Source organism: Silene latifolia, chromosome 9 (genome assembly GCF_048544455.1).
Source record: "Silene latifolia isolate original U9 population chromosome 9, ASM4854445v1, whole genome shotgun sequence".
Lineage (NCBI taxonomy): Eukaryota > Viridiplantae > Streptophyta > Magnoliopsida > Caryophyllales > Caryophyllaceae > Silene > Silene latifolia.
In genome coordinates, this window is record NC_133534.1 from 190,028,824 (window position 1) to 190,043,297 (window position 14,474).

General features: G+C 39.9%; 1 non-coding gene across 1 annotated transcript; it reads left to right on the forward strand.

The window, feature by feature from the left end:
* The first annotated feature begins 7,443 nt into the window (after nt 1–7,443).
* Nucleotides 7,444–7,550, forward strand: LOC141603907 (small nucleolar RNA R71). The gene has a single exon (XR_012525743.1). It is a non-coding gene; the product is annotated as a small nucleolar RNA R71 (small nucleolar RNA).
* Nucleotides 7,551–14,474: the final 6,924 nt, after the last annotated feature.

Below are 14,474 nucleotides of genomic sequence, written 5' to 3' on the forward strand. Positions count from 1 at the left end.
ATGAGTGTTGCAAGGTCGACGGTTCAGTAGATTGAAACATTGATTTAACTAGTTTGCACTTACCCATTGCTACTTTGTTAGTTGTTGCATTAAATTGGTTTTGGTGGATAATTTGTAGCTGATGTGTTGGTCCCGTTCCGTTGGTCGTTTTTAGTTGCATTCATAGTTTGCTTGAGGACAAGCAAAGGTTTGGTTTGGGGAGATTTGATGTGTGTATTTTATAAAAGGTTTTTACCTCATTTTTACACGCATTTATGTGTTATTTACGTGGCATCTAGCTACAAATTCCCCCGAATATTCTATTTCGTCTGTCTTGTATAAATTGCAGGTACGGACCAAAAAGGAGCAAAATCAAGCCCAAACTTGTCCTAATCGCATGCATTTTGGATAATAAGGAATCGGAGCCCAGAATTTGTCACTTAGGGATGCGTGAAGTAGGCTCGAAAGGTGCCGAGGATTCCATATGTGTTAATATAGCTCGATCGACCAGTTTTGCTACACTATATGGTCGATCGAATGCTTTATCCATCAAGAATCATTCGATCGAGATAGCTGTTACATGGAGTGTTCGATCGAATTCCATCTTCATTCGATTGAAAGGATTTTCAAGAATTGTCCTCGATCAAGTGGTTTCATTTCACTTGATCGAGAGGCTTTGTGTTTTATGCGGGTTTGGGCTATTTTCGAGTAGGATTTTATAATTAGATATAATGTATGACGGCAGGGGGATTAGGGTTCTCCACACTTTTTCCTTCTTTCGACACTTTCTCTGCTCTCTACTCTCTTAGACTTTTGTTCTTGAACCCTAACTACGGATTTTGCTTGTGATCGGTATTCTTACTCTACTCTTGATCTATAATCAATTACTTGTTCTATTTCCTTTCCTTCGTTGTTATCTCTTTTGTTTTTTCTCTTTCTCGTACCCTTATTATGTCAAATTTCTGCAGTTTAGGTATTATTGTTGCTTGTTCAATGATTATGCGTAGCTAATTCGCCCTTGCTAAAACATAGGGGAGCCATGATTTTAATGAAATTGTGAATTAAGTGACTAGGTCCGGTGCAGATTTGATCTATGTTGTTAATCGTTACATATAACTGTTCTTGTCTATTTGAGTCGACGCAAATAGGTAATAAGTCACGGTACGCCTTGACCTAGATCGAAAGATTGGAAAAGGTATGACCTGTAGCGAACATTAGGGCACTTTAGTGAGGGCGGAAGCTAAGATATTAGTGTTTTAGGGTGAATTGAGACCGGAAGGAGATATTCGTTACCCTGTAGATCGAACTTGCATTAATCTGAGATCTTAGATTTCATTTCTTGAGAATCATGGCGAACCGACTGTCTTAGCTGCTTTCTCTTTGTTTATTTATTTTCAACCCTCTTTCTCTCTTTCTCTCTTTGACCTTATTATATTAGAACAAACAATTAAATACCCCCAAGAATTGGTTACCTTGACAGACTTAGTTAAGCTGACATTTTCCCATCTCCCTGTGGAGATCGACCCTACTTACTGCTGGCTTCTGTTAGAGTACTTAGGCATTTATTTTTGGTACCTGAGGACGGTATCACCCGAGTTAGGTATATCAAATAGACCATAAAAGAACGTTTATAAAAGTATCCTTAAAATTTATACAAACATAACAAAAGAAGTACAACTCCGAAACAATTGAAAAGAACAACCAAGCAAAAGTGACAGCGACAGCTAGCTAGACGGTGTGATGACTCAATCCCATCCATATCCCGCAAGCAAAATCAACATCAAATACCTGCTAAACCAACTGCTCACCATCCCCGAATGGATTACCACAGTTTTGAAAACAATAAACGGGGTCAGTCAACTGCATAATCAAAATAAGAGAGTACAGAGATACAATCAATAAACAAACCAAACCAAGCTGTAGTAACCATCCTTTCAACTCCAATAGTAACCAGTAACCGACTACACACCGAAGTGTGTAGCCCTGCAAGGTTACCAATCGGAAGAGGTAAACCCTCACCGCCAGTGGGCGATGTGACTTGTATTTACACACATTTAGTCCCCTAACTAGCCTCGTTCATATTCTTTCTTACATGCATTAGGGTTGTTTCTTATCTTTAGCTTCCTATTTAGCATATTCTTTGAGGTTTTTTTATCCTTAGTAGGAGAGGAATGCTAGCCTTGCATATATGGAACAAAACGAAGCTAAATGGATCACATCTAACGACCAAGCAGCAAAGAGGAGACCAATACTAAAGGACTAAGTCAATAAAACCAGTATTTGGGCAATGAGGAAGGACCCCCAAGGCTCCTCAACGATCCCCACGGATCTTGAGGCAGCCAAATGAAGAAGAAGCCAAACTGACCTAAGAGACGAGCATCCCAAGCACGGCCCTAGCATCCTAAAGGGAGGTACGGGCACCCCAAGACTCAGCCCGAGCGTCCCTTGAGCAGGACGTGCGTTTTTCCTGGCAGCATGATCGTCCAACAAAGGCAGGTCGGGCGTCTCCTTGAGGGACTTGCAAGTCGTTAATCTTCATTTTAGGGACGTAATCGTCATTTATGTCCATAGTTACCCTAATACTTGTACTTATTATAAATACTCCATTGTAAAACCAAGTTTATTATCAAGTTTTATTACCAAGTTTTAATCAAGTCTTATTAATGTTAATCAAGTTTTATTAAACAAATCAATCTTAATCACATCTTAATCTTTTCTTAATTATTCAAGTGTTCTTAGATTTAGTTGGGTAATTTGATGATTATTTGGGTTTATTGGAGAATTGACAACTCTTCATCATTCATCAAGTTTTCTTCTATTATTCATTGCTTACTATTTGGATTATCCTAAGTTGGTACAATTCTTTTTGTCCTTTGCTTACTTGTTGTTTATTGCTTTATTCATCCATCATGTTTAGACTTGTTAATGTGATTGACACCCTTGTTAGCATGCTTTCAATGATCATGAGTGAGTAGTCTCCTAACTTGGGTTAATAGGGGATTAGGGGAGTTAAATCGTGGGGTAGATCTTTACTTAATAAGTTCATATGATTGCTTGCTTGTTGTAGTTTCAACTTATGCACATGTTATGCTTGATGAAATTCTTGATTGACAACCTAGCATGAATCTCTTATCCATTCAACAAGACTTGTAAGACATAAACAAACTCAAGGCTTGTTAGACCATGCATATAGTTGAATAGGGAGAATTAAGTCGACTTGTAGGAGTTTTAAAGTCTTGACCGACTCCGCGCTGAGACCTAAAAATTCCTAGGAATTGTAAGATATAAACTAACTTGATTCCACTAGAACAATAATTTGCTTAAATCTATGAAAATTGTTTATGTGATCTCACCATGATTCCGTTATGAACCCATGATACCCTAGTGCTTTAATCAATTTTTTACAAACCCCATTTACCTTGCTTTGTTTTACTTTCATTTGTTTTCATTTCCTTTGTTAAGTAGTTTAGATTGCAAACCTTAAACTCAACCCAAACTGTGACATCTAAGACATAGCTTTCTACAACCGATAAATCAATACAATACCCGTCCCTTGGGATCCGACCTTTACTTACCTATCTATTAAGAGTAGTTTCTTGAGATTATAAATAGTGTTTGATAGGGAGAATAGATGAAGTTCAAATCCTCATCCAAATGGCGCCGTTGCCGGAGACGGTGTTCAATTGAATTGTTATCATTCGCTGTTTTTAGTTGTGTCTTTCTTAATCTTGGGGAAGTCAAACTCCTCAAGGTAGTTTTAATTGTTTTCTAGTTGTTTGATATTTACATGTCTAGGAGATTACAAGGCGGTCTTTTGCCTATTGATCCCGATATTGGAAGAACATTGACAAATATTCGAATAACCATTAGAGGGACTTCAACAATTATGGGTATTGGAGAACTTGTGGACATTGGTATTGTCCAATCGGATAGTTTTGAGTTTACGAACCCTTTTGCAAGACAAGGAGAGGAAAACTCAATTCCCAATCAACCACAAAATCAACCTACAATGCCTTAATTTTCATCTCATTCCGTACCAACCGAGGAGAACCTACCAAATGGTACTCCATCACCATCCCACTTGACCGGAAATTTCATTGCCAAATCCGCATTCATACAACTAGTTAAGATAAGTCAATTTGGAGGGATGCTTAGTGAGGATCGTCATCTACACCTGGAGACTTTTTATGACTATTGTGATGCAACTTCCGAAACGGGGGTAACTCAAGACCAAATTCGATGGGTATTGTTTCCTTTTTCCTTGATCGGAGCCGTAAAGCAATGGTTGAAGAGCCTAGACAAGGCCACTCATGGTATTGATTCATGGAAGAAGTTAGCACTTGCCTTTTACAAGAAGTTCTACCCTCCGAAGAAGACCAACATGTTAAGAGCCCAAATCACCGGGTTCAAGAAAAGAGACGAAGAGTCTCTATATGAGGCTTGGTAAAGATTCAAAGATACATGTCGCTCTTGTCCTTATCATGGGCTAGGCCAATGGTTTCTTGTCCAATAATTTTGGAATGGGTTGTATGAAGATTCAAGGAATGTGCTCAACATGGGTTCTAATGGAAGATTCACCGAGGTAGATAACAACCAAAATTGGGCAAAGATAGAAGAGATGGCGGTACACAACTCTCAATATAGTAGGCCAAGAAAAGCTACTAGGGGAGGGAGACATGAACTTGACTATGTCACACAATTGAGTGCCGAATTGGGTGCCCAACTAAGCTCCCATATCGACACAATGAACTTGAAATTTGAGAAAGCCATAGCTAAGATGAATGAAGTCTCTCAATCATCCAAGCAACATCAACATGTCAATTCCATGGTAGCAACATCTTCTATTCCAAATGGAGTGTGTGAGAATTGTGGAACTTTGGGAGATGATCAACAAGAATGTAGGGCCACAAGTGAGCAAGTCAATGCTTTTCAAGCATACAAGAATGGCACCCCTTACTCCAACTATTACAATGAAAACAACAAATTTCACCCAAACTACTCGTACAAAAGCCAAAATGTCCAAAATCCTCAACCAACATACACCCCACCTCCAATGAGAAATCCTACTCAAAGACCCTATTTCAAACAAAACCAACCCTCTTACAATCAATCCAATAACCAAGCCTTTGATGTTCAAGAAGCGGACCTTCAAATGCAAAAGAGCCAACGAGATTTTTTTGCTCAAATGCAAAGATATAGCGAAGCCAAAGACACTACCATCAACAATATCCTTGCTCAGACCAAGATGTTGGATATATAATTGTCCTAATTAGCCTTTTCAAGTTCCCAAAAGCAAAAAGGACAATTACCTCCTTAAGGTAATCCTCCTACAAGACATGAAAATATCATTGCCATCCACTTAAGGAGTGGTACACGATATGAGGGACCTAATGTACCAATTGAATATGATATTATTGAGGAAGTGTCATGCAAAGAGATGTGATGGAACCATTGAGGAGAAATCCTAAGGTGGTAGAACCAACTACCAATGATTCATTGAAGAAGAGAAATGAAGAGAAGGCCAAAGAGGTTGATAAAGAACCTATTGTGATTAAACTTCCGTTTCCATGGTCCCAAGCCAAACCCAAGTGATAAGGTTATTTTCAGTCGTTGGCCTATCAAAATAAATCCTATTTTCAACTAACTAGTAGCTAACAGTAAGAAAGGGCCGAATCCACAGGGAGATGAGTTAATTAATCTAGTTTGTTTATATTTAAATTCATCTTATAGGTAACAATTTTGCGGGGTTTTGTTTGTTTGATTTCTAAACTAATTGCGATGTAAATAAAGACAAATTCAATAATAAAGAGTCTAGGGATTTGGTTCCCTAGGGAGTCATCCAAGGATGAGATTTAATTCATTGATTGAGCGCATTATATTTTTGAAAGTCATACGGTCGGTCGATTCTAATATGTTTTTTTATATCTAAACTTAACATGTGATCGCTATTATTAAGTCCGTCTAATTCAATTATCGTGGCCTATACTAGTCTTAACCCGGTCGGTGAAAATTCAAGTTTGCAAGACTAATTAACCAATTCTCATCAATAATTAATTAACTAGATGTAAGACGATAACTGAACAACAATCAAAAGCCATTTAACAATCAATTCATTAATAACCCTTTTCTAACAACCTAAATCTTCTTTCACCCTAGACTATGAAATTAGCTACGCATAATAAAAGTAATAACGGCAATAATAATTATAGAAGACATAATTAAAAGCATAAAAGACGAATAATAAATATTGAATGAAATACAACTTGAATTAATAATAACTAAGTTTCTCAAAAAAAAAAAAATTAATAATAACTAAAGAAGGATTAGAGAATACCGTAATTAAAGAGTGTTTAGATCCGGAAACAATAATGATAAAACTAAACTAAGAGTTTTTAAGAGAGTTCTTGGGTAAAATAAGACGTAGCTAGGTAAAAAAAAACGTCTATCAATCCTCTTGGAGCTCGATCGATTACTGTGGCTCCTCTGTTAATCCTCTTGGAGCTCGATCGAGTACTCACGTCTTTCCTCCTTTTTTTTCGTCTTTTTGCTTATCTCGTGTTTGATCCTTGCAAAATTATTTCTCATCATCACTCAACTCGAGATTACCCAATCCTTTAGGATGCATATAAAGGACTTTCCTCTTCATCAATGGGCACGTCCGGACTTCAATAAGTGGTACCGCTCCTGAAAGAAATAGCATTAACTTGCTCATGTGCATGCTTACCTTGAGGAGGAAGATTTCCGTAATGTTTTGAAGGATTTTGAGCCGCCATTTGAGCAACTTGAGTATCCAACATCTTGTTGTGAGCTATTAGTTCGGAAATCTGAGCCGTTTGCTTTTGTTGAATCATCAAAAATTGTTGTAATAGAGCCTTCATCTCTGCCATGTCATTACTTGGAGCTTGAGGAGGAGGTTGCATCTGTTGAAAACCTTCTTGATTTTGCCTAACAAAGTTCCCTTGTGGTTGATTACCACAATTTTGAGGAATGATATAAGCATTCTGCTGTGGGGCTTGAGCAAATACATTCTGACTCCTTTCAGAGAAGAAGTTAGAATAGGGAGTACCTTGCTTGAAAGACTGGAAAGCATGGACTTGTTCAATGGTACTCATACACTTGGCAGCAGTGTGGCCATCTATCCCACCTCTCTTACAAAACACCTCTTGTTGAACCATATAAACCGTTTCTTGCTTATTACCCAAAGATTGTGTAGTCTTCAATTTGGCTATTTGAACCGCTAAGGCCTCTAGCTGTGCCGCAATAACATTGTCTGAACCACTTCCTCTCATGCTAGCTCTGTGGTTACCATACTCAGCAGTGTGGGTAGTTATCTGATCAATTAATTTCAATGCATTTCCGTCATTAGTATTATCCTGGAATCTTCCATTGGCAGCGGAATCAAGCAAGGCTATGTGATCTTCATACAACCCGTTGTAAAACTGGTTGCAAAGGAACCAAATCTGGAAGCCATGATGAGGGACGAATCGAACTAGCCTTTTGAAACGAACCCATGCCTCATTAAGGTCTTTGTTAGGACCTTGTTTAAAACACGTAATTTGGCTTCTAAGAGCATTAGTCTTCTGCGGTGGAAAATACCTCTTGTAGAATGCAAGAGCTAGTGAAGTCCAGTTAGTGATTGCTTCAGTCTCCATATCCAAGTCACGTATCCATTCTACTGCATCATCTCTTAGAGAGAAATGAAAAAGAGTATGTTTGACCTGATCTTGAGTCACCCCAGCAGTCAAAGGAATATAACAACAATATGTGATAAATTTCTCCATGTGCTTGGCGGGGTCCTCTCCAGCTTTTTCTCCAAATAAATTTCGCTCTATAATGCTTATAAAAGACGGTTTGATCTCAAACGTCCCTTTATCAGTGGTAGGGAGCTTAAAGCCTTTAGGAATTGAATCAATGGTGGGTTTGGAATGACTTACTGATGCGTGTCTTTTATATGATGTTTTACATCCCATTTTACACGCATTTCAGAGCTCATTCATGTAGTTTATGCTACATTTCTCCCTATTTCCGTCTACTTCCGTATTTTTGTACATTATTGCAGAAATGTGAAGAATCCAGCGGAAATTGAGCTAAATCCATCCCCGAGTATCTTGCATTGCATTTGACGTGAAGTATTCGCTTAAGGAACGAGCTTGGTGCGCATTTCAAGGCCCAAAAGATAAATCCACGAGATTATAGAAGTCAAGTAGCAGCTCAAGCAGTTGATCGACCACTGCCATCAGTCGATCGACCAACCTGCGGGTTCCAGAAGCTACTGCACACTGAAGATCAGTCGATCGACCGCCATGCTCAGTCGATCGACCCAACTGCTATTCCAGACGAGAATTAAAAGATCGAGGAACTTGAAGCCCACTATGTTTAGGTTTTGATAATAAGTGTTACGTATGTTTGCTATATAACGTAACCTAGAACATCAGATACATCATCCAGTTTTTATCTAAGTTTCATATTCAGTTTAGAATATCATAGTTAGGGTTTGGAATATTGATTGCATCGGATTTTCATTCATACTTCTAATCATTCCGTTACTATTCTTCTGCAATTTTCGGTATTCTTTCTGTTCTACTTTTAGTTCATCTTATTTCGTTATTAGTATAGAATTGTTAGTTAGAACCCCGAACCATTTTATCTCTGTATGTTAATTGTTTGTTCTACTCTTTTTAGCATGAATTCAGTAGTCTTTATCGTCAATATTATTGTTGTTTTTATCAGTACTATGAGTAGCTAGATCAATCGTGTTAGGATGTACGCGAATTATGGCGTAGGCGGCGTAGTATTAAATTCGACTGAATTCGCGTGTCAGTCGATTGACTGCCATACCCGGTCGATCGACTGACCTCGTGAGGTTACCTTTCGTTTTAATTGATTTTAATGTTGTATTTAACGAATCGAATGCATGCGACCAGTTAGATGCTCAATTTATGACTGACCCATTAGATCGAAAGATAGGGACAGTTGTTAGACCACCAATTAAAATGACTAAACTGTGCTGAGATCGAAAGATAGGTAGACTTTAGACCGTTAGTCACTTTTCAGGACGAGAGTCAGTATTAGTGATATTAGGGACCTATAGCGAGATCGAAAGATGCTATTTGTTAAGAGTGGACCGAGAGGACCTCTTGTTTCCCGCCTCACATGTGTTCGATTTAGTCTGTTTAGTATCTTTGCCGAAGCTATAACGAACCGATCATCCTAGTACCTCCGTTTATATTTGATTTCATCTATTTGCTTAGTTTACTTTATTTTATCGCTCATTAGCTATAGACCAATCCAATCAAACCCCCCACCTTATTGTTACCTTAGACTGAATTTAAACAACTAGAATTTACGTATGCCTCTCTGTGGTTCGACCCGACTGCCGCTAGCTATAGTTGTAGTTGGAAATTACAAATTTATTTTTGACACCTCACGACGGGTATCAAATTTTGGCGTCGTTGCCGGGGAGGCAATAGTTCTAATTTTTAGTTGTTTTAATTTAGTCTTCCTTAGTTTAAGGAACAACCGTTCGTTAAACTTTTCTTATATTCTTTTTGTAGTTTCCTCTTATGCGCAGGTGACAGGGTGGTGAACTAGTACCATTCAATCCTGAGATTGAGAAATCTTTGCGCGAGTTGAGACGATCACAAAGGGTATTACCGACAGAGGAAGAGCTGAGTACTCTGTCAAGCTATTACGAGAACGTGCTGTTCGAGGAAGACCCACATTGTTCACCCGTTTCCACTTCGTCAGCCGAGACAGTCACTTCTCCAGAAATCCCAGTCATGGCCGAGGAAGCGAGTATAGCTAGTCATTCTGAGCCGACAGCTGCAAATTTATATAAGGGGTTCGAATTAACAGGAGATGACGGGAAGTTCGAACCAAAGCCTTCATACATTAATATGGTTGAGAGAAACCAGTTCGGGGGAGTTGCAAATGAAGATGCAGCTAAGAATATGGAGACATTTATTGACTACTGCTGTTCCATACCCCCACCAGCCGGCGTGACCCAAGACCAGATCAAGGAGACCATCTTCATCTTCTCCCTTCGTGATGCTGCAAGGGAGTGGTATAGAGATCTAGACCGAGCCGTTCATGGGATCACCGATTGGAATTCATTGGCTTTGGCATTCTACAAGAAATATTTCTCTGCCTCAAAGACCAATGCAATTAGAGCTCAAATCACGAGTTTTAAACAAGGGCCGGACGAGAACTTCCACGAAGCGTGGGTTCGTTTTAAGAAGTTGGTGCGAACCATACCGCACCATGGGTTCGAAAAATGGAGCTTGTGCAATCAGTTCTATAATGGGCTATATGACGATCAGAGGGCTATTTTGGATTTGCGGCCCGGTGGCCGATTTCTTTGAGAATTTGGGAGAAACTAAGGGGTGGAAGATCATTGATGATCTAGCCACCCACAAGGCTGAGTATGGGAATTCCAGAGGGAATCAAAGGAGGAGCGCTGAATCTCCTTCTGTAGCTGCACTTGAAGCTCTGACTGCGAGATTTGATAAGTATGAACTAGGAGGAGCTTCAAAGGGGGGTATTTGCCAAGTAAATGTTGTGTCAAACGGTCCTTTCGTCTGTGAAAGGTGCGGAGCTGAGGGACACGTTTTGAAGAATTGTTCTAGTCCCTTTGAGTCTTGTGCTGCCTTTCAACATTATAGGCAGACAAACACTTACTATGAGCCTAATGTTCATCCCAACCTGAGGTGGAATAGCCAGAATGTCCTAAATCCAACTCCACCTCCGCAGCAGCAACCCTATGTGCCCTCTCATCAAAAGCAACAACAATATCAAAAACCTCCTTATGTGCCGCAGCAGCAACAACAATCCCATAGTTCGATTTTCTTGAGTTCAAGAACTTGTTTCTTTGAAGGAGTCCCAAGAAAGAGAGGCCGGGATGAAGCTACTAGAGAGCCAAATTGCTCAATTGGCTAGTAAGAGTACCACTCGAGCTCCGGGACACTTACCGACTCAAACCGACCAAAAGGAGACCCTAAACGCCATCACGTTGAGGAGTGGGTCCACCCTGGAGGGGCCTGCCATGGTCGAGGACCCTGATGAAAAGAATGAGGCATATCCGAGTTAAAAGAAAGCTGTAACGAATAATTCAAAGAAAAAGGCGTCTACCAGGTATATCAGTCGATCGACTGATACACGCGGTCAATCGACTGATACGCGGGTTACAGCAGCTTCTGGAATTGTACAACTCGGTCGATCGACTGAGGATAGTGGTCGATCGACCAAGATCACTGCTGATAGCGAGATTTTTCGTCCTCCGATGCCCGATAACTTGAGGGACCATTTGTTTCGGGGCACGACAACTCCGAAAGTGTTAGGGCGGACCGAGTCTTTGTTGGGTCCGTCCCGATTCAGTTCGATCCGATGACGGTTAATGGCTCACATTTGAGACGGTCTGAGGAGGGTTCGAGCTTCAATAAGGAGAAGGTGGTGGACTTTCAGCCTAAGTCCACGGATACCGGCACGCGCGATTTAGAGGAGAGGGCTAAGGTACTTCTTACAGCCCCATATCCGGAGAGACTAGTGCCGACAAAGGAACAGGTATCTTTCAATAAATTCGAAAAGGTTATTCGTAGTCTGAATGTACAAGTTTCTCTCCTTGAGTTGGTCAATCAAGTGCCTGCCTACACTAAATTCATGAAACAACTCCTGTCTAAGAAAAAGTCACTTGAAAATGTGCACACTGTCGCATTAACTAAAGAGTCATGCTCTTATTTGTGTCACATTGCACCCCATAAGCTGGAGGACCCGGGTAGCTTTTCTGTTCCTTGCAATATAGGTACCTTCTCTATTGAGAAGGCATTATGCGACTTAGGAGCTAGTATAAGGGTCATGCCTTTGAGTCTAGCTAGAAAGCTAAAACTGACTAGGTTTGCAGTGACCGATATGACCGTCCAGATGGCCGATCGCTCTGCGGTCCAACCCGTAGGAGTCCTAGAGGACATCCCTGTCCAAATAGGGAAGTTTTTCTTCCCTGTAGACTTTGTGGTCCTTGACATACCTGAGGATGCCCATATTCCCATTATTTTGGGTAGGCCATTTCTGCACACTGCTGGTGCAGTCATTGATGTCGGTCTAGGAACCTTGACTTTCAAAGTGGGAAAGCCTTCTATTGTCTTTGGCCAACCTGCTAAGAAAAAGGACCCCATGTGGCCTGTGACTTGTAATACGGTTTCTGAAAAGAAATCGTACTTTGTGCTTCCTGAATTGTCTGTCTCTATTACTACTTCTGTGTTAACCCCTCCACCCCAGACTCGGAGCAAAAAGGAGGAAGAATCTGTTGTTTTAGATGTTGCAGGAGCTGGTTTGGGGAAGGAAGTGCTGCAAGTTGCTCCAACTGTAAAGAAGCCGATCATTCAAAGAGGAGGTCTTGGTTGCCTGAGCTATGGAATTGATGAGGTAGTTGATGACGAGCCGGTCAAAGCCAGAGAGTCTGATTTGGATTCTGACAAGCCCGAAGAGATCATTGACTGGGGAGATGATGAGAGTGTTGACCCGTTGAGTTCACCGGACGTAGAAGCTAAGGAGGGTGAAGCTGATCAAACAAGCACCGTTGAGGCTACCTCTAGTAGCCAGAAGCCGACAAAGTGGGCCATACCGTGGCCATTCTTGATCAACTATTAGTTGATCGAGCTCTTTATAAACTTCATTTTATTTGCTTTTGTTAGACAATTTTTATTGCTTTTGTGTGCGCGAAACTTCGCATTTTATTTTGCTTGCTTAGGATTTTTATATGATTTAGACTTTACTTTATTTTGGGCGCGTATTCTTGTGCATTTGCAGGTTTTTAAACCTCATTAGCTCAAGTAATTGAGCAATTATGAAGAAATAAGACGTTACAGCAGTATTTCCAGTCGATCGACTGGTCTGTATAGTCGATCGACCGGTCTGCAGTTTCTAGGAGCTTCTGTTCCTGTTCACTTGGTCGATCGACTGAGTGATGTGGTCGATCGACCGACCTGCGCTGCTATACCTGTTTACGACCTCTCTCCTGCTATGTTTGGTCGATTTGCGGACTTCAGGGAGTTTTCTACTCAACTTTAACTTCAGTCATTTATTTATTTCTTCTATTTTTCCCAATTATGCACATAATACCGCTTCATTATTGTCTTTCTCGATTTTATGCGTGGTACTTTGTTTGTCTTTTCAGGTACTCATTAGTAGCACTGCTGGCTACTGAAACCTCCTAGCTCACGCTGGTTTGGGGAGGTTTCCTTTGTTGCGCTTAAAACCTTGTGAGTTCCCGATTTCCACTTCACGTCATATTTATTTATTTCATTTTACGCAAATTCCCATTTTTCTCTTTCTTTATTACATGATTTTGCACAATGGGGACATTGTGCGATTTGGTTTGGGGAAGGGTTTTGCGTCGCATATCATTTGCTTGCATTCACGTTTAAATTTTTGTTTTGTATCGTTTATTTTATTTCTTATATATACAAAATTTGAAAAATTTCAAAAATTTCCATAAAATGCACGTTTATTTTAGCATATAGGTCGAGTTGGAACGGTAGTATTTCAAGGATGATATTGCATTTTGCACCTGTTTTGCCTGAGCCCTGCTTGATTAACATGTTATTAGCAGAATCGTATTTGCATATCTACGAGTTTTCGTTAATTATTTGCTGGACTTAAGACTTGACTTTGAAAATTAGCAAGCTACATCATATTTCTGAGATTTAGAGCCTATAACTGGTGACATCTATGACCAGTTTATTTAGGAATGTGAGTAGTACTCCTTATGAGGCATGTCACATAAATGTGCATAAATATGAACTTAATCTGCTTAATACCTGTACGCATTCGGTCTGTGGTTAGTTGACACATGTGGTAGAGGTTTCCCTTTTCTCGTTTCACCCATAAGCTCCACACTTTGCCAAAAATGACTTTTTGTCCCATTACCACATCCTACATTTAGCTTTGCCCTTGTCAAGCTACTAGTCCGTGTTCTTGGGATTGTTACTTAGTTTTTGGTAGCATATGCTCATGTTTGAGATATTGTTGGAAAGATGAAAAGGAGGAAAGAAAGAAAAGAAAAGAAAAAGAAAAAAAGATGAAAAAATGATTCAAAAGAGAAAAAAAAAGAAGAGTTTCAGATCTTGTTTGTTCATGCGGTCGATCGACTGCCCCTTTAGGTCGATCGACTGAGGTTCGAGAAAAAGAGAAAGAATCAATTCGCATAATTCAAAATCCTTATCTTTTGGCGATTTTTGCTCCCATGTATTATTCATATTTTATGGGGAGTTAGTTGATTACTTTTATACCTGGAGATTGTGAGATTTGTGCTTGCTATAGCACCGTTTCATTTGTTTTTGAGCAAGAAGTTGGATGTTGCCATATGGTTCCGTTTAGGTACTAGCTTGATCACCTGTACCTCCACTTTCCCATAAATGTTTTGCCTCTTCTTACCCATACCTCACATATCCACATATATACCTCAGCATGTGTCATGGTCTCTTGTTGGTTGGAATGCGTAT